The 26,399-nt window shown below is 42.4% G+C and overlaps 1 protein-coding gene across 6 annotated transcripts in view; it reads left to right on the top strand.

Annotated features, from left to right (window-relative positions):
- Positions 1-12,622: 12,622 nt before the first annotated feature.
- Positions 12,623-26,399, top strand: part of SYTL4 (synaptotagmin like 4) — a 91,795-nt gene continuing 78,018 nt past the window's right edge. For 4 of the 6 annotated variants that reach the window (XM_033944758.1, XM_033944763.1, XM_033944762.1 and 1 more), the window contains exon 1: positions 12,623-12,830. The gene's annotated coding sequence lies outside the window, so the exon portion shown is untranslated. Of the gene's footprint in view, positions 12,831-18,482; positions 18,588-26,399 lie in introns of all 6 variants that reach the window. The other 2 variants (XM_033944759.1, XM_033944761.1) reach the window with 1 other exon arrangement.

A 26,399-nucleotide genomic window follows, 5' to 3' on the forward strand; every position in this document is an offset into this window, starting at 1 on the left:
CAGGTATCTACTTTTTTGGTCTCATTTTTGAGTGGTGGATGGGGGGCAGTGAGCACAGGGGGTGAGGGTGTCTTACCTTGATACATGCAGTGGTCATATGGTCAGTTTGGGCACATTTGTGGCACTTAGACCCTTCTAGTTCCAAATGTGCAAGTTCCGTCAAGGATATCTTGCAAAATTAAATTTTTGATTACTGAAGATGTTCATGTCTGACCCACCCTTGAGGCCGCCCAGAGCCCACCCATAACACGCCTCCACCATGCCCATCTTGTGCCAATTTAGCATGCTTTTTAGATGTCTATGTATTTTGATTATGAGCCTGATATTCCTCCAGATTACAATGTAAGAAAAAAGATTCAAAAATAAAAATATCATTAGCTTTCAAAAGTATTTTTTTTGTCTAGGGTAAAGATCTTAAGATGAGACTCAAGCTGTACTAAAAGTAGCTGGAACATTGAAGGCTTTGTAACAGGAGGAGCAAATAAAGTCAAGAGGGTTTGTGAAACAGTAATACTGTTGTGGGAAGTGGTATACAAAATGGTGGAACATGTAGACAAACATGATTTAATAAGACAGAGTCAGCTTGGGTTCACCCGAAGGAGATCTTGCCTCACCAATTTACTTGACTTCTTTGAAGATGTGAATACACATGTGGATAAAGGTGAGCCAGTTGATGTAGTGCATCTAGATTTTCAGAAAGTTTTTGATAAAGTTCCTCACAAGAGGCTCCTGAGAAAATGAAAGTCATGGGATAGGTGGCAAAGTTCAGTTGTAGATTAGGAATTGGTTATCAGATAGAAAACAGAGGGTAGGGTTAAATGGTAATTTTTCTCAGTGGAGGAGAGTAAACAGTGGAGTGCCGCAGGGGTCTGTACTGGGACCAGTGCTATTTAAATTATTTATAAATGATCTGGAAATTGGAATGATAAGTGAGGTGATTAAATTTGCAGATGACACTAAACTGTTCAAAGTTGTTAAAATGCATGCGGATTGTAAAAAATTGTAGGTAGACCTTAGGAAATTGAAAGACTGGTTGTCCAAGTGGTAGATGAAATTTAATGTGGACAAATGCAAAGTGATGCACATTGGGAAGAAAACCCCAAATCACAGTTACCAGATGCTAGGGTCCACCTTGGGAGTTAGCTCCCAAGAAAAGGATCTGGGTGTCATTGTAGACAATACAATGAAACCTTTTGGCCAATGTGTGGCAGCGCCAAAAAAGCAAACAGGATGCTAGGAATTATTTAAAAAAGGGATGATTAACGAGAGTTAGGACCAGGGAAGAGTGTGAGGACCTGCAAAGGGACCTGGACAAGCTGGAAGACTGGGCAAACAAATGGCAAATGCAAGGTCATGCATATAGGAAATAAGAACCCGTTGTTCAACTACAAAATGGGGGGGGGGGGCACTGCTGGGAGACAGCGGACTTGAGAGAGACTTGGGTGTGCTAGTGGATGCACCATTGCAGCCATCTGCACAGTGCGCAGCAGTGTCGAAAAAAGCCAACAGGATGCTGGGCATCATAAAGAAGGGTATCACGACCAGGACGCGGGAAGTCATCATGCCACTATATCGGGCGATGGTGCGCCTGCATCTGGAATACTGCGTTCAGTATTGGTCGCCGCACCTCAAAAAGGACATGGCGGTACTTGAGAGAGTCCAAAGGAGAGCAATGAAGCTGGTAAGAGGGCTGGAAAACTGCCCATACGCCGAGAGGCTGGATAAGCTGGGTCTCTTCTCTCTGGAAAAGAGGAGGCTCAAGGGAGATATGATAGAGACCTTCAAGATCCTGAGAGGCATAGAGAGGGTGGATAGGGACAGGTTCTTCAGACTGAGAGGGACAACAGGTACGAGGGGGCACTCGGAGAAACTGAAGGGGGATAGGTTCAAGACAAATGCAAGGAAGTTTTTCTTCACCCAAAGGGTCGTGGACACATGGAATGCGCTCCCGGAGGAAGTGATCAGGCAGAATACAGTACAGGGATTCAAAAAGGGATTGGACGGATTCCTGAGGGACAAAGGGATCGTAGGGTACTGAAAGGGGTGCGGGGACAAAGGGACAGGAATTTGATGGGAAAATAGGACTTCGATGAGAAACCAAGGGGTGATTCAGACAGGTCATGACCTATTGGGCCGCCGCGGGAGCGGACTGCTGGGCGGGATGGACCTGTGGTCTGACCCAGCAGAGGCATTGCTTATGTTCTTATGTTCTTAAGATTGTTATAATGCCCCTGTATCGCTCCATGGTGCGATCTCATCTGGAGTATTGCGTTAAATTCTGGTCTCCTTATCTCAAGAAAGATATAGCGGCACTAGAAAAGGTTCAAAGAAAAGCGACCAAGATGATAAAGGGGATGGAACTCCTCTCGTGTGAGGAAAGACTAAAACGGTTAGGGCTCTTCAGCTTTGAAAAGAGATGGGAGATATGATTGGAGTCTGCAAAATCCTGAGTAGAGTAGAATGGATACAAGTGGAATGATTTTTCACTCCGTCAAAAATTACAGACTATGGGACATTTGATGAAGTTATAGGGAACTACTTTTAAAACCAATATTTTTTCACTCAGAGACTAGTTAAGCTCTGAAGCGCGTTGCCAGAGGTTATGGCAAAAGCAGATAGCGTAGCTGGTTTTAAGAAAGGTTTGGACAGTTTCCTGGAGAAAAGGTCCATAATCTGTTATTAAGAAAGACATGGGGGAAGCTACTGCTTGCCCTGGATCAGTAGCATGGAATATTGCTACTCCTTGGGTTTTGGCCAGGTACTAGTGACTTGGATTGGCCACCGTGAGAACAGGCTACTGGGCTTGATGTACCATTGGTCTGACCCAGTAAGGCTATTCTTATGTTCTTATGATATAGTACATAAGATCCTAAAGTTTAAAGTTCAGAGATGGATATGTCAAAAAGGAAAATCACTGTTCAGTAGACAGTTGTCATTACTAGAACTATCTTCTTCATTCATGACTTTCTTTAAGGAATGATGCATTTTAAGCAAAACTTTACTAACTTAAAATACCACATTCTCTCAGGCAGGTGGTGTTCTGTCCATTCCAGTTGGCTACACATAACCTGTATACATTATACAAGTACAGAAAACTAAGGCTAACTAGGACAGATAGGGATAAATGAATGTAAACCGTTCTGAGCTCCCCTGGGAGAACGGTATAGAAAATTGAATAAATAAAAATAACTACTGTACAAAAACTTCCTACAAGTTGGTAAAGGTCCACAGTGAGCAGCTTTAGCTAGAGAGCCATCGTGCCCTTGGTTATTCTCATTGTGGCATTTGAATCTGTAACGTGGTAGAAGTTTTTGTACAAGTCAAGGATGTTCAGCTCTAAACATCTTTCAAAAGTACTGCCCAATTTCCATGCAAAATATATAGTGAAATACTGTTCCATGAAGTATATTTCTTTCAAACCTCCACAGTCAACTTTATTAATAGCAAGAGGGCTTTGGGAGCTTCAAGTTACGTTTAAGATTTGTGTCTGTGCTTTTTTTTTTTCATTATTGTTCATTAATTTCTGACAGACTTATTTTTTCTCAGTTTTCTGTTTTTGTCTTTCCCCTATTATGAACTTGATATACATTATTGCGTTATTTCTTTTTCTTTATTATGTATAATTTCATTTTTGATAGTTTGTATCCTTAGCATTTTTCTGTACAAGCTTATATTGGTTGGTAATAATTGTAAACTGCATAAATATAAAATAAATCTAATCTAAACCTTAGGTTTGTATACCGCATCATCTCTACATTCGTAAAGCTCAACACGGTTAACAAAAGTTAGGGTAGAAAGGAACTCCAGTGGAGGGAAGAGGCAAAATGAAGAGAAAATTTAGAAGACTAGAATAACCAGAGAGGGAGGAGGAGTTACATTTTTGAGAATAACCAGGTTTTCAGATGTTTACGGAAGAGTTGGAGCTCAGATTCCTAAGAGGGGAGGTAAGGTTGTTCCAGAGCTGAGTGATTCTGAAAGGGAGGGAAGAACCTAGTTTTCCTACAAGTGAAACGCCTTTTAGAGAGGGAAAGGAAAGTTTCAGTTTTTGGGTGGATCTGGCAGAATTGGGGTTAGAGGAGTTCCAAGAAAGAGGAATGAAGGGAGGGAGAATACATTGTAGGATCTTGAAAGTGAGGCAGGCACATTTGAAGTGGACTCTGGAGATAATCGGAAGCCAGTGGAGCTTGGATAAAAGCGGTGAGACGTGGTCAAATTTGCTTTTTGCGAAGATAAGCTTAGCAGCGGTATTCTGAATCCGCTGGAGTCTTTGAAGGTTTTTCTTTGTTAGGCTAAGGTAGATAGAGTTGCATTAGTCCAGTCTGGAAAGGATGGTGGATTGGACAAGGACGGCAAAGTGTTTTTGATGGAAACAGGATCTCACTTTTCTCAGCATGTGAAGGCTGAAGAAACATTTTTTTACTAAGGAGTTGAGGTGGTCGTTGAAGGAAAGTGTAGAGTCAATGATGACTCCCAAATAAAACACATTGTCTACCCCTGTGTTAGCATCTGTGGCATGTAGTCATGCCTGTTCATCACTTCCAGAATGTTGATCTTTTCACCAAGTTTCTCCTCCACCTTTTCCCAGTATATTTGCTGCTCTTGCTTATTGGCTGAGTTTACATCAGTGTTCTTCAACCACCGGTCCATGGACCAGTGCCGGTCCACAGAAATTTCCTGCCGGTCCACAGGGCCAGCATGTGCATCAGGCCCAAAACAGTGTTCTTCAACCGCAGGTCCACGGTGCAATCGATGCGGCGTTATCTCGAGCCAGCTCCCTCTTCCTAACTGATTCAGTGCACAAAACCATGGGCATGACTTTAAAATATACAATCTCATCTCAGTAACAACTATAGAAAAGTAGACAAATATAGTGCAAAATATAGACAGCAGATATAAATTCTCAAAACTGACACATTTTGATAACTAAATTGAAAATAAAATCATTTTTCCTATTTTGTTGGCTGGTGATTTCATGAGTCTCTGGATGCACTTCCTTCTGACTGTGCATCCAATATTTCTTTCTTACTTTCTGCCTCCTGCATGCTTCCTCTCCTCCAGACCTCGTTCCATTCTCCAACCAACATCTCTTTCTGTCCCTCCAGGAGTCCAACTTTTCTTCCTTTCTCATCCCCCAGATCATGTGCAGCATTTTTCACCACTGCCCACCAGCCTCATGCCCATTTCTCCTTCTTCACCCCTCTCCAACACCATGCCACATCTCTCTTTCCATCATTATGCCCAACATTCCTCCCCCTTGCATTCCCTTCAATCTATCCCTGTTCCCTCTCCACCACCATATCCAACATTTCGCCCTCTCATCCTTCCATTCCCCATGAATCTCTACCTTACTCCTCTCTCTCTCTACCCAATTTTCCTCTTCCTTTCCCTATGTGCACCATCTCATTCCTTCTCACTCACACACTGAGGCCCAACAATTGTCCCTTATAATTCCCTCCCTTCTTCCTATGTTCCATTAGTGCTCCCATTCCACCTCCCTTCCGTGTCCTGAGTTCGTGCCCCCTCCCTGCCTTCCAGCATTTGTCACACCCCCTTCCTCCCTCCCCCAAAGCCAATCCGCACCAATGCCACCCAACAGCTCCATTCAATCATCTCCCAATGCCGCCACAACTCCAGGCAAGGAAGAGTCAGTTGCTTGTAGCGATTGCACACCACTGGCCCATAAGCCTTCCCCACAAGCTTTCCCACCGCTGCAACTCTAGGCAAGGAAGGGCCAGGCATGTGCAACGATTGCATGCCACCAACCCACAAGCCTTCCCCTCCTCCCCCCCCCCCCAATGTCAATTCTGATGTTGGAGAGAAGGTTCTGGGCCAGCCAAGCAGTGATTGGCTGGCCCGGACCTTCTCTCCAATGTCAGAATTGATGTCGGGTGGAAGGCATGTGGGCTGGTGGCGTGCAATCGTTGCACACGCCTGGCCCTTCCTTGCCTGGAGTTGCGGTGGTGGGGGATGATTGGAGCTGTCGGGGAGCAGGAGGGAGAGATCCCGGGCGACAATGTTTTTATATTGCACAGTCTCTCCGCAATTGACTCATGCTGCCTTTGCAATCGACATGTTGGGCACCCCTGATCTAAGGGAAATGCTTCATGGCTCTAAGTTTTAATTTCTATTAATTTTATACTTTGGGTTTACTTCATGAGCATGTTTGCAAATGAAGTTTTGTAATAGGTCCTATGACCTATTTGCCCAGATGGGAAACAGTTTAACTTGAAATCTTCCATAGCATTTCTTAAAGTGGTATAAAGTTAATCATATGACACTCTTAAACAAGTAACCTAGAAGTCATAATCCATGTCTTGTGCTCCTATTGTTCCAAAGAACTAGGTCCATTCCTTCTTGTAGTGAAATTTCCCAGTGTCTCAGTGGAGAAGGATGATGTGTACATAAGCACCATTTCCTCAGTCTGGAGACCTTCCACCAACATCTCCGGTGATACTTGACAGACAGGTCATCTTAATATTACATAATGTAGGAAGCAAACAACTCACACCCAGGGAGAACTTCCCTTTTGACAAACCTGTTCTGAAAATTAGAAAGGATAAGAAACACAAAAAGTATTAAAACTGAATTCAGTTGCCTTTTATCTTTTTAGTTTAAAACATTTTTATTCAAGTTTCTAAATAAACAGCCAGATTGAAATGAAATTTAACAACCTACACCCATTTCCTTCCCTCTCTCTTAACCAACAGATGAAAATCCTCCTAATGTACTTCCCCTTAATCAACTGAGTAAGTCAAAAAATTCCCTTAAAGTGGAGGACTTGGTTCTTATAACCTCCTTTCACGTGATTCAGCTGCTTTTTACAAGCAAGGATGAAAAATTGGCACACAAAGGTAGAGGCGGGCCAAGATCTTTCCTGCACACAAGTATAGAATATAAAACATTCTATTGGCAAAGTGTCAAAAGATAAAATAGTGTTTTATATTCTACACTAGTGTGCAGGAAAGTTCTTGGACTACTTCTACTTTTGTGTGTTTTGGCTTTGCTACGTAAGGGTTTTCTCCTAACTAGAAAGGCAACCATGATGCCTAAAAAGCTCTTATGCTATAATATTCTTGGGAAATTCTTACACTGGTCCAATCAAAGGGAATTTCACTGCCTGGAAAGATTTCAATGACAGCAAATTAATGATTGACCATCATCGCAAAAATGAGGAAAAAACCTTAGAACAAACTAAGGGGGACCCTTTTACTAAGCTGCAGTATTATAGCAAAAAATGCTTTTCCATGGTGTGTGCTCAGGATTCCCATGATAATTTTGGGGATTGGCACATGCTACCCACACGCTAAAATATAAAATCTATTTTTATTGCTGGAGGCAAGTCTGGGGCAGAGAGTGGGCATGTTCTGTGCTAAACGGTTAGCGCAGCTATGTACATTGCCATGTGCTAACTGATTAGTGTATGGCTAGGATGAGAGCTTTCACTACCTACAAAATAGGTGGTGGTAGGGGCTCATGTGCTAATGGAAAAATTAATACTGCAAATAGAAAAATTGGTCTCCACTGAATGTAAATCTTTGTCATGAATATTCATTGTGGATATCCTGAAAACCTGACTGGCTGGGGTGCCTCCGGGATCAGGTTTAGGAATCACTGCTTTACAGATTCACATAACTTTATTGGCCTGTGTTGCCAAAGTAATATATGCAGAAGTAATTTTATAACAGAGTACTAATAAAAATTAAAAAAAACCACACTTCTATTTTATAAAGATATGTTATGTGTTTAGCTGCCTCTATACAAGAGGCTGCTGCAGTAATTACCAGTAGTGCATAAATGCTCTCAAAGTTACACCTGATTCAATGAAACTGCAAACTATGTGCATGTACTTTAGTTCTGGTATATGCTTGTGTTATTAAATAAAATACATAGAAATACAACAGAATGCACCCAAATGCAGACCCAGAGAGTACATACAGACCTCTTCAAAGGTCACATGTTCATCTTGGCACATGTACTTACTACACATGCATATACATCCACAAATTTTTATAAAAGCCATCTCCATATGTAGAACATGCCTCACACAAAAAATGTTTTATGAAATAATATTCAAAGTGGTTAAAAGGGAAAATTATTTTTCAAAACCATAGCAGTAAAATAAAGCTATAGGGCAGAGAAAGACCTTGCATTCCAGATTCAATGACAGTGGGGGATTGTACAGAGTACATGTGTGTATAAACTTGAGTGCAAATGTAGGAGTCTAGGAGGTTCTTTGCAGACTTGTGATGTTCTTTACAGGACACAGGTGAGGCCTATCACAAACTGCAGGTCAGACAGGAAATATCTGCTTAGGGATTTCCAAGGATGGGTCCTGTGCCCTTCCTCCAGGCAGCTCCTGGACAAATCCAACCCCAACCCCAATGTGCAGTGTCAGGTAAACCAGAGGAAGCAGCCACTCAACAACTGACCACCACCACCATCACTTGTATCTATTTGTCACTTTCAAACCAAATCTCCCCTCTCCCCAATTGATAGCTATCTTTCTCAAACCCAATCCAACCCCCTTCCCCCACTTCCTTTCTCTAAAACCCAACTCAATCTTCCCCATCCCCAGTATGGCATCTCTCCCTGTCTCCAAACTAGCCCAGCCCACTCTTCTGGGTCTGAAATCTCTCATCTATCAAACCCAACCCATCCCCCAGTCCAACATCTCTCTCTCACAAATCCAACCCTCCCTTAACTGATAGCTCGCCATATTTCTCAAATCCAAGCCAAGCCCACTCCACCCCACCCAACCCCTGGTCTGGCATCTCTCCTTCTCTCTCAAACCCACCCAACCTTACCCCCCCCAGTTTGGCATCTCTCCTTCCCTCTCTCTCAAACCCAACCCAACTCAATCCATCCCCCTAAATTTAGCATTTCTCCTTCTCTCTCAACCCTAACCCCATCCCTAAGGTGACCATACATCCCGTTATGGGACCGACATTCCCGTTGTCCCGACCCACCGCTTCAGGATGCCGAAATGTCCCATTTTCAGGGACAGCATCCCGAAGCTGTGCGAGGGGACAAGGGACTGGCGATCACTTCCCTTCCCGCGCTAAAGCCTGCCTCCCTCCTTTCCTCCCTATAGCGCCGAAATGGTCAGGGGGGGCCCGACAGGTCTGGAATCACCCTCCGTATTCTCAGGGCCGGCATTAGGGGATGGCAAGGGGGCCCCGCGATCCAGGCAGCTCACTTAGCTGCCATTAGCCCTGCCTTTGGCTGCGCCGGTAATGCTAAACTGGACGATAAAAGCAAAGAGAGACGCCGCAGAACTTTTCCACTTGCCTGCATCGCTCTAAGTTCTGCCGCTTTCGATCCCGCCCCCCTCTGAAGTGACTTCCTGTTTTTGAGGGGCAGGATCGAGAGCGGCAGAATTTAGAGCGATGCAGGCAAGTGGAAAAGTCCCGTGGCATCTCTCTTTGCTTTTACTGTCCAGTTTAGCATTACCGGTGCAGCCGAAGGTAGGGCTGATGGCAGCTAAGTGAGCTGCCTGGATCGCAGCATTACTGGAACACTCTGAAGGCCTTCTATACCATTCAGGCCTATTAAGTTGGGGAAAGAGGGGACGTACTGGAATGGGATTTGGGAAGATGGTGGGTTGGCTGGTTCAGGAAACGGGAGAAAGCTGTTAAATCAGATAAGGAAGGAAAAAAGGAACACAGGAAGATGCTGGACATGGAGGTTGTAGGGTGAAGGAAAAATGAGTAGAATGACAGGTGGGAGATGCTGGACACGGGGTGGATGCAATAAGAAGAAAAAGGAGGTTCTGGATATTGGAGTAATAGGTAGATAGGGGGGCATGCTGACACAGAAGGAGGGAGAAGGAAAAGGGAGAGGAACAAGAGATGCCAAGTCCATGGGAGGGAAGGAAAGGAGATACCAGACCATGGAGGGGGAGGGAGGGATGCCAGGACATGGGGGGGGGAGGAGACAGATGCCAGACCATGGGAAAGGAAGGAAGGAGGGAGGGAGAAAAAGGAAGGAGAGATGCCAGATAATGGAGGGGGAGGGGGAGTTGGAAGGAGAGGAGAAATATGCCAGGGCATGGGGGTGGGAGAGACAGGAAACAAATGCCAGAGCATGGAGGGAAAGAGATGCCAGGGCATGGGGGAGGGAAGGAGATAGAGATGCCAGACCATGGGGTGGAGTGGGAAGGAAGGAAAGGAGAAGAGAGAGATTCCAGAGCATAGGGAGACAGAAAAATGGAGAGGGGGTAAAGCTGAAATGAATCATGTACAAAGGAGACAGTTTATGGAAGGAACATAGAAAGAGGGAAGATACCATATGGAAGAGAGAGAGGAAGGGGACACTGGATGGAAAGGGCAGAGAATGGAAGGGGCGAGACAGAGGGTGAACAGTAGATGGAAGAGGTAGAGAGAGGGGGGACAGACACTGAATGGAGAGGGACAGACGCTGAATGGAAGTGTGGGGGAGAGGAGGGACAAACATTGAATGGAAGTGGGGAAGAGGAGGGACAGACACTGAATGGAAGTGGAGGGAGAGGGGGAGCAGATGCTGAAAGGAAGTGGGGAGGAGAAAGAAAAAAGAGCACATGCTGGATTGAAGGAAGAGGATAGATACTGAAAGGGGTGAGGGAAAGAGGTGGCAAGCTATAGGTAGACACAATGAAAGAGGGAAATTGAGGACTGAAAAGTGAGAAAGAATTTAGACAGAGGCAGAAAATAAATTGAGAAGGAAGAACAGGGAAGAACAGGAGGAAGGGAGCAGAGAGAAAGATGCCTGAGCAGGAGGGAAAGGGAGGAGACAGATACCAAACCTGGGAGGAGGAAAAGAGGAAGGAGACAGATACCAGATCTGAGGGGAGAAAAGGAGAAGAGAGATATGCTAAAATCTGCTGGGAGGGAGGAAGGCGAGAAAGAAGCAGAGAAGGGGGGGGGGGGGCGGCATTGTAAGCAGATTAGAAAGACTAGAGAGAGAAAGGCCTGGACCAAAGGGGAAAGACAGGAGGCAGATACAGGACTATGGGAGGTTCAGACAGAGGGGGATAGACCCTGGGGAAGAACAGGGAGATTTAAGATCATAACAGAGGAGGGAGAGAGAGGGAGACCTGGAACAAAGGTACAAATGAGAACTGGATCTGGGGAGGGTAACAGAGGGAAAAGAGAGAGAGACCTGGACCCAAAGGGGATGGGGCTGGATTGTGATAGAAATGTTGGATGCGAAAGAAAGATTGGATGCACAGTCAGAAGGAAATGCAACCAGACTCATGAAATCACGACAACAAAGGTAGGAAAAATTATTTTATTTTAAATTTAGTGATCAAAATGTGTCCGTTTTGAGAATTTATATTTGCTGTCTATATTTTGCACTATATTTGTCTATTTTTCTATAGTTACTGACATTGCATATTTTAAAGTAATCTGCCTTGACATCTTTGAAAAAAACCCGAAACTCGTAAATGATAATTAACATTTTCTCTGTGTACAGTGTTCTTTGTGTTTTTTAAAAATTTTATGCTTACCATTATGAATTAATAAGATATTGTGAGTACATGAAAAATGAATGGAAGAAATTGGGGCGGGGCTGAATATTAATAGATGTTCCGTCTGATGAAAAAAAATAAATGGTCACATTACCCATCCCCCAGTCCAACATCTTTCCCTCTCTCTGAAACCCAAAACAAACTGCTCCTGGTATGGCATCTCCCCCTCTCTCTCAATGCCCCCTCCCCTGGTCTAACATCTCTGCTACTCTCTTAAATACAACCCCAGCTGACCTCTCTCTCAAACCCAACAACACAAATCCCTGGTCTAGCATCTCTCCTTATCTCTCAAACCCAATCGCCCTCCCCAGGATGTCTCCCTGAAACTCAACTGGTATTTCTCTGTCTTTCTTAAACCCAATTCAACCCCCCCCCCGGTCTGTCATCTCTCTCTCTCTCATATCCAACCTAACCTAATCCCTTCAGTTGGAATTTTTCCTTCTCTCTAAAATCTCTCCTTACCCATCTGGCTCTCTAAAATCTAATGAATCCAGCTCAACCCCCAACTAGTATCTCTCTTAAATCCAATTCAACTCCTCCCTCTCAGTCTGGCATCTCTCCTTACCTCTCAACACCTCCCCTCTCCGTTTGGACTCTCTCTCTCTCTGTGCTAAACCCAATTACTCCCCTGGTCTGGCATCTCCCCTCTTCTCTTAAACCCAAACCCTCCTCCCCTACCCATAATCTATTCTGTCCCTCAAACCCAACTCCTGTCTAGCATCTTTCCTTCTTTCTCAAACCACCTCCCACCCACTATCTTTTATGCTTACATTTTGTAACACTGTAAACTGCTCAAATAGTCCACTAATGAGCGGTATATCAAAAACGAATAAACATGGAAATTTTCCACACTGTTAACCCAATTTCCCCCTGATCTGGCATCTTCCACCTCCTCTCAAACCAGAACCCAGCCCAATCCAACCTCATCTCCAACCCACCCTCTCGACTCAGCATTTCCCCTCTTTCCCGTCAAACCCAAACCGAACACCCCGCCTTAAACCCCCCTCCGGACTCTGCCTATTCCACCACCCCCGTCCCCTTCCTCCACTTTGGCATCTCCTCCCACATCCCCCCCCCCGGTCTGGTATTTTTTTCCTCCCTCCCTCCCTCCCTCCTGCATCTATGAGGTCACTGGCAGCAATTCACACAGGTTGCCAGGTACCAGGCCAGCCCCGAAGCTTTCCAGCGGCTACGTTTCGCTCCCTCTGCCACAACTTCCTGTTTCCGGCAGGGCGGGACGCGGCAGATGGAAAGAAGTTGAGGCGGAGGGAGCGGGACTCTGGAGAAGCAAAGTTTTGGGTGGTGTTGGAAACTTCAGAGACAGGTTTGTAGGTTGGACGCGGGGATGGGGCGTTTGAGAATGAGGGAGAGAAGTCGGGACGCGGACGGTGAGACTCGGGAGAATGGAAGAAAGAGGAAGAGATGCCAGACCGTGGGCAGAGCAATCCACGCGCTTTAAATTCGGGTGAAGAGAGCTGTTTGGGTTGTGAAAATGCGCGTAACTTGGTATCTCTGGGATATCTGTTCTTTAAGGCTGGCTGAGTTTTGCTTGATATCTGTTTGGAAGGTGGAAAACAATTGCTATTGTCTTTAAAATTGGCAGTCTGGATGATGACGTCAAAATTCAAATGCAATTGCCTGTGCATTATATTTAGATACTAGCTGATGGCCCGGCGTTGCACGGGTATTTAATTATAGCAATAACACTGTAAATGGATTCAAATAAAGATACTTTATAGTGGTGAATGAAAATATTTTTTTACTTTATAAAAAGTACAATATTCAAATTATAATGTGAAATATTTGACAAAATGAATACAATACAACTAACACAAAACTTGATTATAAACATTTTTAGTTTCACCTCCAGGAGCAAGAACATATACATTATTGGGTGAACCCACCCTTCCCACGTGTGCAGGTGGGCCGCGAGACCCCCAGAACATATCACCCCAGGTAGTGAGGGATCTGCATTAGAGAATGACACGGTGAAAAAATTGGTCCCCGTCACCGCCCCGTCTGTCCGGCCAACTACCAAAGGTACGGGGAAGGGGGGTGGGGGGGTCGCCAGGGGGGTCGCGGGTCGGCTGGGGGGGCGGTCGGAGGTTCTTGGGGGGGCGGTCGTTGGGGGGGAAGGGGGGTTTGCGTCGAGGGCAGGAGGGCCTGGGATCCCTCCTGCCCGTAATGTAGTGCGGGGTGGGGTTAGGGGGTCGCCGTGGCCAGGAGGGTTTGGGCTCCCTTCTGGCCCGATATTGTCGGGAAGTCGGCGGTCCTTCGGGGTGGGGGTGCGAGTGGTCCTGCCGGGGGGGGGGTGTTTCGGACGTCGGGGAGTCGGCCGGGCAAGAGGGCTTGGGCTCCCTCTTGCTCCGATCGCGGGTGCGGGTGGGAGCGCGTGCGAGCGGTCGTTCGGGGTGGGGGTGCGAGCGGTCCTGCTGGGGGGGTGAATCGGGCGTCGGGCGGTAAATAGCGGTTCCTAGAAGGGGGTACATTGGCCCGCGGGGACAAACCTGTTCACCGTTTCCGCGGTTGGTGAATGGCCTTGTCCCCGTCACCGCAGCGACTGCTAGTTTTCTTCCCCGTTTTCGGCGGTGACCCGCGGCTTAAATGCGGTGGCCGCGGGTAAACCGTCACCGTGTCATTCTCTAATCTGCATACCAAGTTTCGTTCAAATCGGTCAAGCCGTTTTTGAAGTACTGTGAGAATGGCAGCTGTCTACTTTTTTTCCATTGACATGAATGGGTGAAATCTGATTTTCTGTTTGTAGCGCCGCCAACGTGTGCAGGTGGGCCGCGAGACCCCCAGAACATATCACCCCAGGTAGTGAGGGATCTGCATACCAAGTTTCGTTCAAATCGGTCAAGCCGTTTTTGAATTACTGTGAGAATGGCAGCTTTTTCCATTTTTTCCATTGACATGAATGGGTGAAATCAGATTTTATGTTTGTAGCTCCGCCCATGTGTGCAGGTGGGCCGCGAGACCCCCAGAACATATCACCCCAGGTAGTGAGGGATCTGCATACCAAGTTTCGTTCAAATCGGTCAAGCCGTTTTTGAATTACTGTGAGAATGGCATCTTTTTACATTTTTTCCATTGACATGAATGGGTGAAATCCGATTTTCTGCTTGTAGCTCGGCCAACGTGTGCAGGTGGGCCGCAAGACCCCCAGAACATATCACACCAGGTAGTGAGGGATTGGCATACCAAGTTTCGTTCAAATCGGTCAAGCCGTTTTTGAATTACTGTGAGAATGGCATCTTTTTACATTTTTTCCATTGACATGAATGGGTGAAATCCGATTTTCTGCTTGTAGCTCGGCCAACGTGTGCAGGTGGGCCGCAAGACCCCCAGAACATATCACCCCAGGTAGTGAGGGATCTGCATACCAAGTTTTGTTCAAATTGGGCAAGCCGTTTTTGTGTTGGCAGCTCTTTACATTTTTTCCATTGACATGAATGGGTGAAATCCGATTATCTGTTTGTAGCTCCGCCCACGTGTGCAGGTGGGTCGCGAGACCCCCAGAACATATCATCCCGGGTAGTGAGGGATCTGCATACCAAGTTTCGTTCAAATCGGTCAAGCCGTTTTTGCATGATCGCGGCACATACATACATACATCCGATTTTATATATATAGATAAATCACAAACTTTAACTACTGATCTTTTAGTGGATGCAATTAAGATATGTTTCTTAAGAAGATCTTTTCTCGCATGGAACCAAGTAAGAATATATGACGGCAGATAAAGACCTTGTAAATTGTGACAAGCTGCTTTTGGATAGTTCAACGTTTTTGCTGTTTTAATATTTTTGTGATTCTTACCTAATTTTGATATTATTCGTTTTGCTTTTTAATGTTCATATGGAATAAAATGTTGGTTTTATTTATATTTGTGGGTCTAACTTTTGTATTATTATTATTTATTTAGCTGGATTACTTTTATTTATTCAGACTGTAAAATGCACCTCTTATTTTTCCCTTAGTCTGCTGTAAATTTATACTCCAATATATTAGTCCAGATCCTGGATTAAAAAGTGATGATTGTCTTTTTATGCTAATATTTTAAATGATGGTTGTTATTAATAACAATTACTTTACCAGCAGGTTCTCTCTCTAAATCAATTTTATTAAATCTTACAAGTTAGATCTTGGAAACAGAAAGTAGAGTAGCATGCAGTTATGTAGTACACTTAATTACGGTAATTGCCTGAAGACATGACTCACTAATTTTCCTTTGTGGGTGTTCTCCTTAAGAGGGTAAAACATTTATGGTTCTGGTTCTGTTTTTCCTTCTGTCACTCTTCCTGTTAAGTAGATCTTAAGCTACTTTTGTAGATTGATGGCTTTTTTAAATGATTTTATCTTCCAGAAAATGTTTGTTTTGTTTTAATTCAAAGTAGTATAGTATCTGTCTGATGGTATCCGTGATTATAAAGCATATTGAGACTCATTTACTTTAATATACCTAATCTGAAAGGAAGTGATTATTTAAAAAAATAGAAGAAATGTTCCTGAAACTGCTTTATTGCTTAGCTCTAAAGAAGTGTTTGAGGAATGCAGAATATCTGTGTGTGCACGTAATACAGTATATGTATATTTTCTTTACATTTTGTATTTGGATTAGGTTTGTAGAGGTACTCCTTTTTGCAAAACAAGACATTGTTATAGAAGAATGAACACTTTAAATTATGTATGTTAATATTCAGTATTATTAATGGTTCTGCACCTTTTCCATTCACATTGATTCTGCCGTTTTCTCTGTCTGGGAAAAGTCTTTATTCCAATGGTCAGTTAAAGGTAAGATAGTATTAGATACCAATGCGTCCATTCTCTAACGATACCTTACCAATTTGCAAATATTTGGAATGTTTTGCCAATAGAAATTAGACTGGCAACAAACAATGAAATATTTAAGAAATGCTTAAAAACTTTCTATTTAAGCAGTTTTAATAAATTGTAACTGTAGGTGGTTATGTATACTTTTGGCTTTGTATGTTCCAGTATCTAATTTGAGCTGGATTATTTTATTGTGATCTGCATTGAACCCTATAGGTAAATGCGGAATATAAATGGAGCTAGAATATAATGTGTATAAGAGAGAGAAAGCTAGTCTTCCATGTGACTGTTATCCTGAGATCAGCCTCGACATCCAGGGCCGGATTAATCAATAGGCCCAGTAGGCACGTGCCTAGGGCCCGAAACTGTGAGGGGGGCCCGCTGAAGGAGGAAGACTCTGATGTGAGATCATATATCCAAACATATGATCTCATATAATTAGCTCATGAATATATTTTATTGTTAATACACATCTATAACCCCTCCCCATAACTCCCATCCCCCCTTAAAACTATATAGCAGCCTGAAAGCACTCATTTAGATCAGTCCCCTAAAGTCCCAACCTGGGACCCTATAAATTATCCCAAATCAACCCCTTATCACTGTTATACTATATTTTGAACCCATTCATCATTAAACATAAGAATCTAATGCCTTTAATATACCACCAACTAGGGAAATTAGATTTCATTAATATACCACCAACTAGATTAACCCCCTAAATACCACCCAAGCACTCTAAAAATTTCCTCTAATCAACCTACTATCCTCATTATATTTTGATCTAACCTAGTCTACAAGAACTAAATAATTTAATATCATATATTTAATCATATTAAATTTTAACCTAACGAAACATATAAGTATATTATCTTTCAATCTAATTATTAGACTCTAAAACATTCAAAAAATCATATTAATGTGTCATAATCCATAAGAAGAGATCTACTAGAATATGTATTATATTTTATATACCCATAAACTTTCCCAATTATAATATCATTCTTAATACTTAAATTCATCATAGAATATAAATTGTGTTGCTTACATATATAATTATATTGCATTCATGTATCATTCTAAATACCTTTCCAAAAAGTTATGTAAAAACACAAAATTAAACAAATATTTAAAGCTTAATGAATCATAATATAAATGACTAAGAAAAACACATCTATAACATTAATATATAATAAAGAAGCATAACCCTAAAAGAGTATATCACCCACAGTCCTTATGACAGTGCTCCAAGCTCCTCACTACGCTGCCTCAGTATCTGTTTGCAGGCCCCAGTCCCAGAGTAACAGCTAGGCTGGAACGGCGCTCCACACAAGTGCCTGACCGTGCCACTGGGTCTGAGGGTAAGGAAGGATCTATACTTTTACTAATACTAAGTATCTTTTATTAATACCAAGTAATTTTTATTTAAAAATTTGGCCCGCAACTTAGCCTGTGTTTTAGATTTCGGCCCTGTATGTGATTGAGTTTGACACCCCTGGTATACACTTGGAGTAATGTGCTCATTTAAGATAAACCTGCAATCAAACAGTGCAGAATGCAGCCACCCATCTGCAAGATATGAAATATGTACACTCCTTCCTTATTCGCGGTTTCGGCACCGGCAGTTTAGATTATTTGCGGTTCTTGGTGCCATGACCCCCCCCCCCCCAAGTGAATCAACCTTACCTGGTGGTCTAGTGATGATGCAGGGCAGGAGCAATCTTCCTACACTCTTGCTCCATGCAGAGCCTTCATCGAAAATGGCTGCTGTGAGTTCCCGTGGTCTCACAAGACTACAACGGGAACTCATGGCAGCCATTTTCGATGACTGCTCTGCACGGGGCAGGAGTGTAGGAAGATCGCTCCTGCCCCGCATCATGTTTGAGACACAGGTGGGGGTGGGTCAGAGTCGACCCAAAAGTAATTTGTGAATTTTCCATATTTGCGGCTCTGCCCCTAACCCCCACGAATATTGAGGGAGGAGTGTAATTGGGAAGATAAAAAATACAATATTATCCAGGAAGGGTGTTAATAATGCTTGTAGTACTGTTCAAAAGTTACAATCTGAAAGAGACTTAAGGTTTCAATAAGAAAATGATCTTCTGAATAGTATTATTACTACTGCTATTTATTATTTCTATAGTGTTACCAGCTGCACAGTGCTGTACAATAAAACACGCAAGAGACAGTCCCTGCTCGAAAGAGCTTATGACAGGACAAAAAGGGTGAATCTATACATGCTGCTCAGGTATGGAATTACAAGGGGAATGATGAAAGGGTAGGAGACTATAGAGGGAATGACAAACATATGGGTGCTTTATAAGTTGTTTGGATTAAGACTTTAAAACACAGCTTCAAAAAAGTGGGCTTTCAGCCTGGATTTGAATATTGCCAGAGATGGAGCCTGATGTACTGAGTCAGGCAGGTTGTTCCAGGTAGAGAATGACAGGGGGACAAAGATTGTCCCTGTCCCAGCAAGCGTTGTCTCTGCCTCATCCCCACAGGCTCCATCTCTGTTCCTGTGAGCTTTGTTCCCATCCCTGTGGACTCTGTCCTCATTTGCACAAGCTTTGAACAATTATAATTTTATATTTAAATCGTTTTATTAAAGTATAAAAATGGACACTATTCTGTACAGCTGTTTATAAATCACAAACAGAGCCTTGCATTTCTATCTGGTAAACTTGTGATTTAAGCAGTAACGCCTAGATATTTGCATTCTGGGACAACTTCAATCTCAATGTCATAAGTTTGAACAACCAAAAAACATCAGATGTTTTGCTATCTCTGATAAAGAAAGAAAAAGCAAATAGCAGTAGCTATACTACTTCATTATATAGAGAATGTGAAACAGCTCTTTGTAGAACAGAATCCATTGCAGTTGCATAAAGTTATAGTTTTTCTGTATCTTTGTCTTGGACTGAAATCACTTTCTTTGGCAGAAAGTAGACAGTAGCAGCAGCAGCACTATAGCCATTCTGGCACTTCTTGGAAAGTAAATTACAGTAAATGCTAGTTACTGTGGAAGAAACAATGAATAATTTGAGGATATTGAATCAAGTCTTGAACTGCGATTCATTCAGTGTAAAGAGATGCATTTGGGAAAGAGAAACCTGAACTTTAGCTGCATAATGCAGTGTTCCATATTAGGAGTCACTGCCCAGGAAAAGGATCTACGTGTCATAATTGAGAATACGTTAAAACCCTCCAGAAAGATGCCAGACCATTTGAGGGGGGAAGGGGGAAGACAGAGTTTGTCTGACCATGGGAGATGGATGAGATGGTGCACAGGGATGAAAGAGAGACATTGGGAGGAGATGATGCACAGCATAAGAAATGCTTCTTATGGATAGATGGGAATAGAGGAGAAGAAAGAGGGAGGAGATGGTACACATGGATAGATAGGAAGGGATGACATGGAAAAGTAGATAGATTTTGAGAAGAAAGCAGATAAATGAAAGAAAGTGGAATGTTAAAAGTTAATGCTAAAGATAGGATGTACGGCAGAAAGTGAAGAAGAGAAAAACAACAAATGGATAAGGTGGCCCTGGATATACAGCTAAGCGCATAGACAGAAGGAAGTGCAACCAGAGACTGGGAAAAGATGGTTTGAAAAACAAAATCACCAGACAACAAAAGGTAGGGGAAATGATTTTATTTTCAATTTAGTGATTGAATTGTGTCAGTTTTGAGAATTTACATCTGTTGTCTATATTTTGCACTGTTCAGGAAGAAATTCATTTGTTTCTATTTTTCTGGGGTTGTATTACATACAGAGTCTTGCATCTTAGGGTTTCATTTGTATATATTAGTACTTTTAGTTTGTGATCCCATATTTGCATAGGGGTTATCTGTGTTCTGGTAGGAATGAATGTTGAGAAGCATACAGCATGCTCTGTGTAGTTTAATTCTGTGGTTAACCATTATGTGTTGTTAATAAGATTATATTGTGTATGCATATATATGAAAAATGAATGGAAAAAATGGCATTACAATTAGTACTATTATGGGGGCGGGGTCTGGGGGCGGAGCTTTCACCCCCCCTTAAAAAAACATTCTGCTGTCTATGCCTAGAATGACTATTTGAATAAAGTTGGGATTAAGTATGGTAATATCTATGAGGTAAAAATAACCAGGTGAATAGCTGGAAGGTGTCTCGGGGTGAGGAAGGATCTATACTTTTACTAAAACTAAGTATCTTAATAAAAAATTTGGCCCGCGACAGCCTGTATTGTGTTGCATGTATTTATTTTTTTATTTATATACCACTTATATCTTAAGTGGTTTATTTACACTCAGATATTTTATCATAATTCCCTATCTGTCCTGGTGGGCTCAAACTCTATCTAGTGTACCTGAGGCAATAAGGGGATTAAGTGACTTGCCTAGGGTCACAAGAAGCAGCAAGGGATTTGAACCCACAACCTCAGGGTGGTAAGGCTGTAGCTCTAACCCAAGGCTGCCCAATTCCGGTCCTCGAGATCTACAGATAGGCCAGGTTTTCAGGATATCCACAATGAATATGCATGAGAGAGATTTGCCTGCACTGCCTTGTGCTGTAAAGAGTGGAGTCCCTCAGGGCTTAGCGCTGTTGGTGCTACTATTCAATATCTATATGGCCCCTATAGGTCAATTGTTTCAATCTCTGTAGGTTGATTATCGACTATATTCAGATTATATTATTTTTTTCTTTCCAGTACATGTATGGGGAAATGAATTTGTAAAGTTCTTGAACAATTGCATGAAATATATTGTTGAATGGGTGGGAGAGCAAGGTTTGAAAATGAATGTTGTTAAGACAGAATTGATGCTTATGGGGAAGGTAGACCAAGATAGGTGGCCAAAGGAAATAAAGGTAATGGACAAAGTCCTTCCAGTGAGAGAATCAATGACAATCTTAGGAGTTAGACTTAACTCAGGTCTTACAATGAATTATCAAGTGGCTAAGACGGTACAGATATGTTTTACGCAAATACATTTACTGTATTGGGTGAAACTGATGTTGGCGCCTTTTGATTTTCGTACTGTAATACAGGCAATGGTTTTATCAAGGCTGGACTATTGTAATGCCCTATATCTTGGAGTGATTAAGATGAGGTACAGGGCATTGCAAGTGGTATAAAATGCTGCAGTCAGATTGATAAAACCAGAAAAAATTGACCCTAGGATATCCATAGAGAAAAGAGTCCAAGAGAAACCAAAAAAACACTGTGGAGTGATGATGTTCCTGAGATGGACTTTATTGAACATTTCAAAGTTCCAAAAGTACAATTAAGCAATCCACATGAAAATAAAGTAGTCCACATAAAAACTGCTGAAAGCATAGGACCCAATACGGTCTGCGTTTCGACAAGATAGTCTTCTTCAGGGGTCCCTCAAAGTCTTATGGTAGTAGATATGTGGAATAATTGTCAAAAAATTGGAGAAGCATATCTAAAACCCGGACACTACAGTGAGGTGTATGTATCTACTACCATAAGACTTTCAGGGACCCTTGAAGAACACTATCTTTTCGAAACGTGGACTGTGTTGGGTCCTAAGCTTTCAGCAGACTAGGTCCTTTAGGTTTTTATGTGGATTACTTTATTTTCATGTGGATTGCTTAATTGTACTTTTGGAACTTTGAAATTTTCAATAAAGTCCATCTTGGGAACATCGTCACTCCACAGTGTTTTTTTGGTTTCTCTTGCAGTCAGACTGATCACAGGAGCACCAAAATATTCTCAAATTATACATTATTATTATTATTATTATTAGGTTCTTATATCCCGCCATACCCAAAGAGTTCTAGGCGGTTTACATTCGTTACATTAGGATCCGGTCTGAACCCGGATTTACAAAAATTTTATCGGAATTGCAGGTAGCGCGGAAGGAGGCACAGGTTTATCGTAGTTGGGTTAGAGGATAAAATGGAGGGAGTGGGAAACCAGAAGAGGGGGGGGAGAGGGAGGTGGGGGTGGGGGGGTTGGAGTGTATGCGGGGAGTAAGGACTAAGGGTCTTGTTCGCGGAAGAGGTGTGTTTTGAGAAGTTTTCTGAAGTCTAGGTAGGTCGGGGCCTCTAGCATCATTTGGGCTAGCCAAGGGTTCAGCTTGGCCGCCTGGAAGGCGAAGGTTTTGTCGATGAATCTTTTGAGCTGGCATGATTTTATGGAGGGGAAGGTAAACAACTGGATTCTGCGGGATTTCTTGTTGGTGCAATACATATTGAAATGTGGGGAGAGGTATTTTGGTGAGAGACCAAATACTGTCTTGTAACAGATGCAGGCGAACTTGAAGAGGACTCGGGATTCGAAGGGTAGCCAGTGCAGTTGGTGGTAGAAGGGGGTGATGTGTTCCCATTTGTTCAGGCCGAAAATGAGGCGGACAGCTGTGTTTTGAATCAGTTTTAGTCTTCTGGTGATTTTCTTAGTGGAGCTTAGGTAAATGATATTGCAATAATCCAGTATGCTGAGGATAGAGGATTGAACTAATAGTCGAAATGCAGTGTCATCGAAATATTTCTTTATGGTACGGAGTTTCCAGAGTGCTGAAAGGCCTTTCTTGACAATGAGGTCGGTGTGGTTTTCTAGGGATAGATGTTTGTCAAGCGTGACTCCTAGTATTTTTAATGTTTGTTCGAGTGGGAAAACCAATCCTTTCACCTGGATTGTGGTGTCTTTGATTTTGTCTTTGGGGGTGGCTAGAAAGAATTTTGTTTTGTCTGGGTTGAGCTTTAGTTTGAAGGAGAGCATCCAGAGTTCTATCTGGCTGAGTATGCTAGTTACGGTATGTAGTTGAGAAGATCCTGGGATAGACTGGTTAGAGGGATGACAATTGTGATGTCATCTGCATAGATGAAGAATTTGAGCTTAAGTTTGTGAAGGAGGTTACTGAGTGAGGCGAGGTAGATATTGAACAGGGTGGGGGATAAGGGGGAGCCTTGTGGTACACCGCAGGAGTTCACCCAGCTGTAGGAGAAGTTGTCATTTTTGTGTACCCTGTAGGATCTGTTTCGTAGGAACCCTTGGAACCAGCTGCACTTGCACCTGCTGCCTGTGATATTTAGAGTGCAATATAAGATTGTGATGATTTGTCATCGATTTTTGTATGGTACAATTCCAGAGTAATTCAAGGATAGGATTACTATTTATCACCCCAAAAGATCTTTGCGCTCTGAAAATTTAGCTTTGCTGAGGGGCAATGTTAATACGAAATATATAGAAACTTGTGTAATGACCTTTTGTTGCGCTGGGGTAAAGTTATGGAATTTGCCGGAAGGACCGTTAAGGAAATGTGTCAACAGAAAGACTTTTTAGAAAATTCTTAAAAACACAATTGTTTTGTTATTGCCTTTTTTATAGGGTCTGACTCACCTTGATCGAAGATTTATTATGAATTTTAATCCTTATGTTGTGTCTGTCTCTTTGTATTGTTATAAGCATTAGGTATGTTTGATTCTATGTAAACCACCTAAGGTTAGATCAGTGGTCTCAAACTCAAACCCTTTGCAGGGCCACATTTTGGATTTGTAGGTACTTGGAGGGCCTCAGAAAAAATAGTTAATGTCTTATTAAAGAAATGACAATTTTGTGTGAGGTAAAACTCTTTATAGTTTATAAATCTTTCCTTTTGGCTAAGTCTTAATAATAATAATATTGTCATTTATAGCTAAGGAAACATATGATCAAGAAACTGTTTTATTTTACTTTTGTGATTATGAGAAACATACCGAGGGCCTCAAAATAGTACCTGGCGGGCCACATGTGGCCTCTGGGCCGCGAGTTTGAGACCTCTGGGTTAGATGGTAAAGAAATTTTTAAAAATAAATAATCATCCACCTATTGAGAACTGGGGGGAGAGGAAGGGGAAAGAAAAACAAGGGCCAAATTGGTTTTCTCTAATACCCTGAAACTTGAGAAGAACAGTCAGTAAGAAACCAAATCCAAACCAAAAGTCTATAATAAAAAGAAACGAGTAAAACAAATTGAAAAGAGATTTTAAAGAACCAAAGGACTATCCCAGAGAACACAGTGGCAATGTTTCCAAATGGCAGGAACAACACTGCATGAGAAAAAAGCCAGATGTGATGCTACCAGCTTTAAAAGCTGCTTTTTTCTTTGGCTGTGGGAAAATTGATGGGTTAATAGGGTCAATATTAAAAATGAAAATAAACTTTAAAAGTGACATCTTTAGCCGCATTTTAGATGGTCCTTTTGTAACAAGAAAGTAAAAAGGGGGTACTAGGGAACTCTTTTACTAAGCTGCAGCAAAAAGTGGCCTTAGTGTGCCCTTACGTCGGTTTTCCCTGTGCATTAGAGAATGACATGGGGATACATTTTTCCCCGTCCCCGCAGGAACTCAATTTCCCTGTCCCATCCCATTCCTGTAAGCTCTGCCTTAACTGCACAAGCCTCGAACACTTATGATTTTAAAGTGAGATTTCTGCGGATGAGGACGGAGCTTGCAGGAATGGGGCAGGCATAGGAAAAGAACTCATTGGGACAGGGAAAAATTTGTCCCTGTGTCATTCTCTAATGGGAACTATTTTCTGCAATAACCCACAGGAATGGGGGAAAATCGACCGTTTGCTACGGGTATGAGAACCGCTGAGATTTTAACCTTGGTTTTATATTTGCGGTATATCAAATAAATTGAACTTGAACAAGGCTTTTCACCGCTCCGCGGAGCGGAAAATGGCTTTGTCCCTGCAGTAAAGGATCTGCTGCGAGTTGCCATCCCACCCCTCACGGGTCCAGTAGCCCCCTTTGCTCCCTTCCTATTGCAGGTCTAACAGTCCCCTCCCTCACTCCTGATCGCAGGTCAAAACTGGCAAAATCCCCCTCCACCACCACCTGCAACTCTCCTCTTCGTCAACGAAGAGACAGCATCACACGCAGACCTGCTCTAGGACCTTCTGGCTGAGTCCCTCCTTCCAATGTAACTTCATCATTTTGGCTTCAAGTGATATAGCTGGTTTGATCTTTTCCAGAATCTTTTTTTTAGTTCTTCTGGCAATCTGCAGCATGCATAAAATCCTTCTCCAGCACCAAAGCTCAAATGAGTCAATCTTCTTTCTGTCTTGTTTCTGTAGTGTCCAGCTTTCGCATCCGTAAGTGAGAAAATGAGTGCATGGACAAGTGTGTTCTTTGTTTGGAGTGCGATTTCCTTGCCTTTGAATACTTTGTTGAGAGCCTTCATTGAAGATCAACCAAGTGCTATTCTGCAGAGTGTTTCTTCCCTGCTAGTTGGTTCTTTATTTATGAAAGAGCCCAGGAGATTGAAATCCTTTACAACTTCTATGCTGTTGCCTTCAAGCTCAAAATCTTTATCATTTTCCGTGTTCATGATCTTATCTTTGTCCTGTCTTAGTAAAAAGGCCCCTGTGTTTACTCAGCTTGGAATCAATTGGAATATTCTGCAAAAAAGGTAAATTACAAAATATCATTTTCCTGTTCACAAAAGCAAAGTTTGAGGGGAATGATAGCCATTTTCTATACTTTTGATACATAGGCAATTAAGAAAGAAGCTAACAATAAGTCAAGTGACTAAATATTTAGAGAACTTCTCCGTCCTTTTACAGCTAGTACAAGTTCCTAATTTGCAGGTTTACTGTTCAGATGCTAAAGCAGCAAATGAGGTCTTTAAGTTAAGATGACATCTGCCTTCTTGTGTATTCTCCCAAATCTTTCACTTCCCAAGTGATTGATTTCCACTCCTATTTAGATCATCTTGCACAATAAAAAAGTCACCTACATACAGTAAATAGTTTTCTGAGAAGTTTGAGGCGCCTCACAGGTATAATAACCCAGCTTAGATCCCTGCAAAAAACCATTATTCAAAATTTTCCCAAATTTATTACATGGATTTCATTATGCAACAATTTTTTTTTTTGTTCCTGGGTAATAAGTGTTCATATACCTCAGTTTGCCTGTTTGTTGTGATAGTAAAAAGAGATTATTGTGACTAATGGGATAGAAGTTTCTCAGTTTGCCTGTTTGTTGTGATAGTAAAAAGAGATTATTGTGACTAATGGGATAGAAGTTTCTAATTCAATTGAGCAGTTGTGGTGGTTTGCATTTCA

This window comes from Geotrypetes seraphini, chromosome 5, assembly GCF_902459505.1.
Source record: "Geotrypetes seraphini chromosome 5, aGeoSer1.1, whole genome shotgun sequence".
NCBI classification, from domain to species: Eukaryota; Metazoa; Chordata; class Amphibia; order Gymnophiona; family Dermophiidae; genus Geotrypetes; species Geotrypetes seraphini.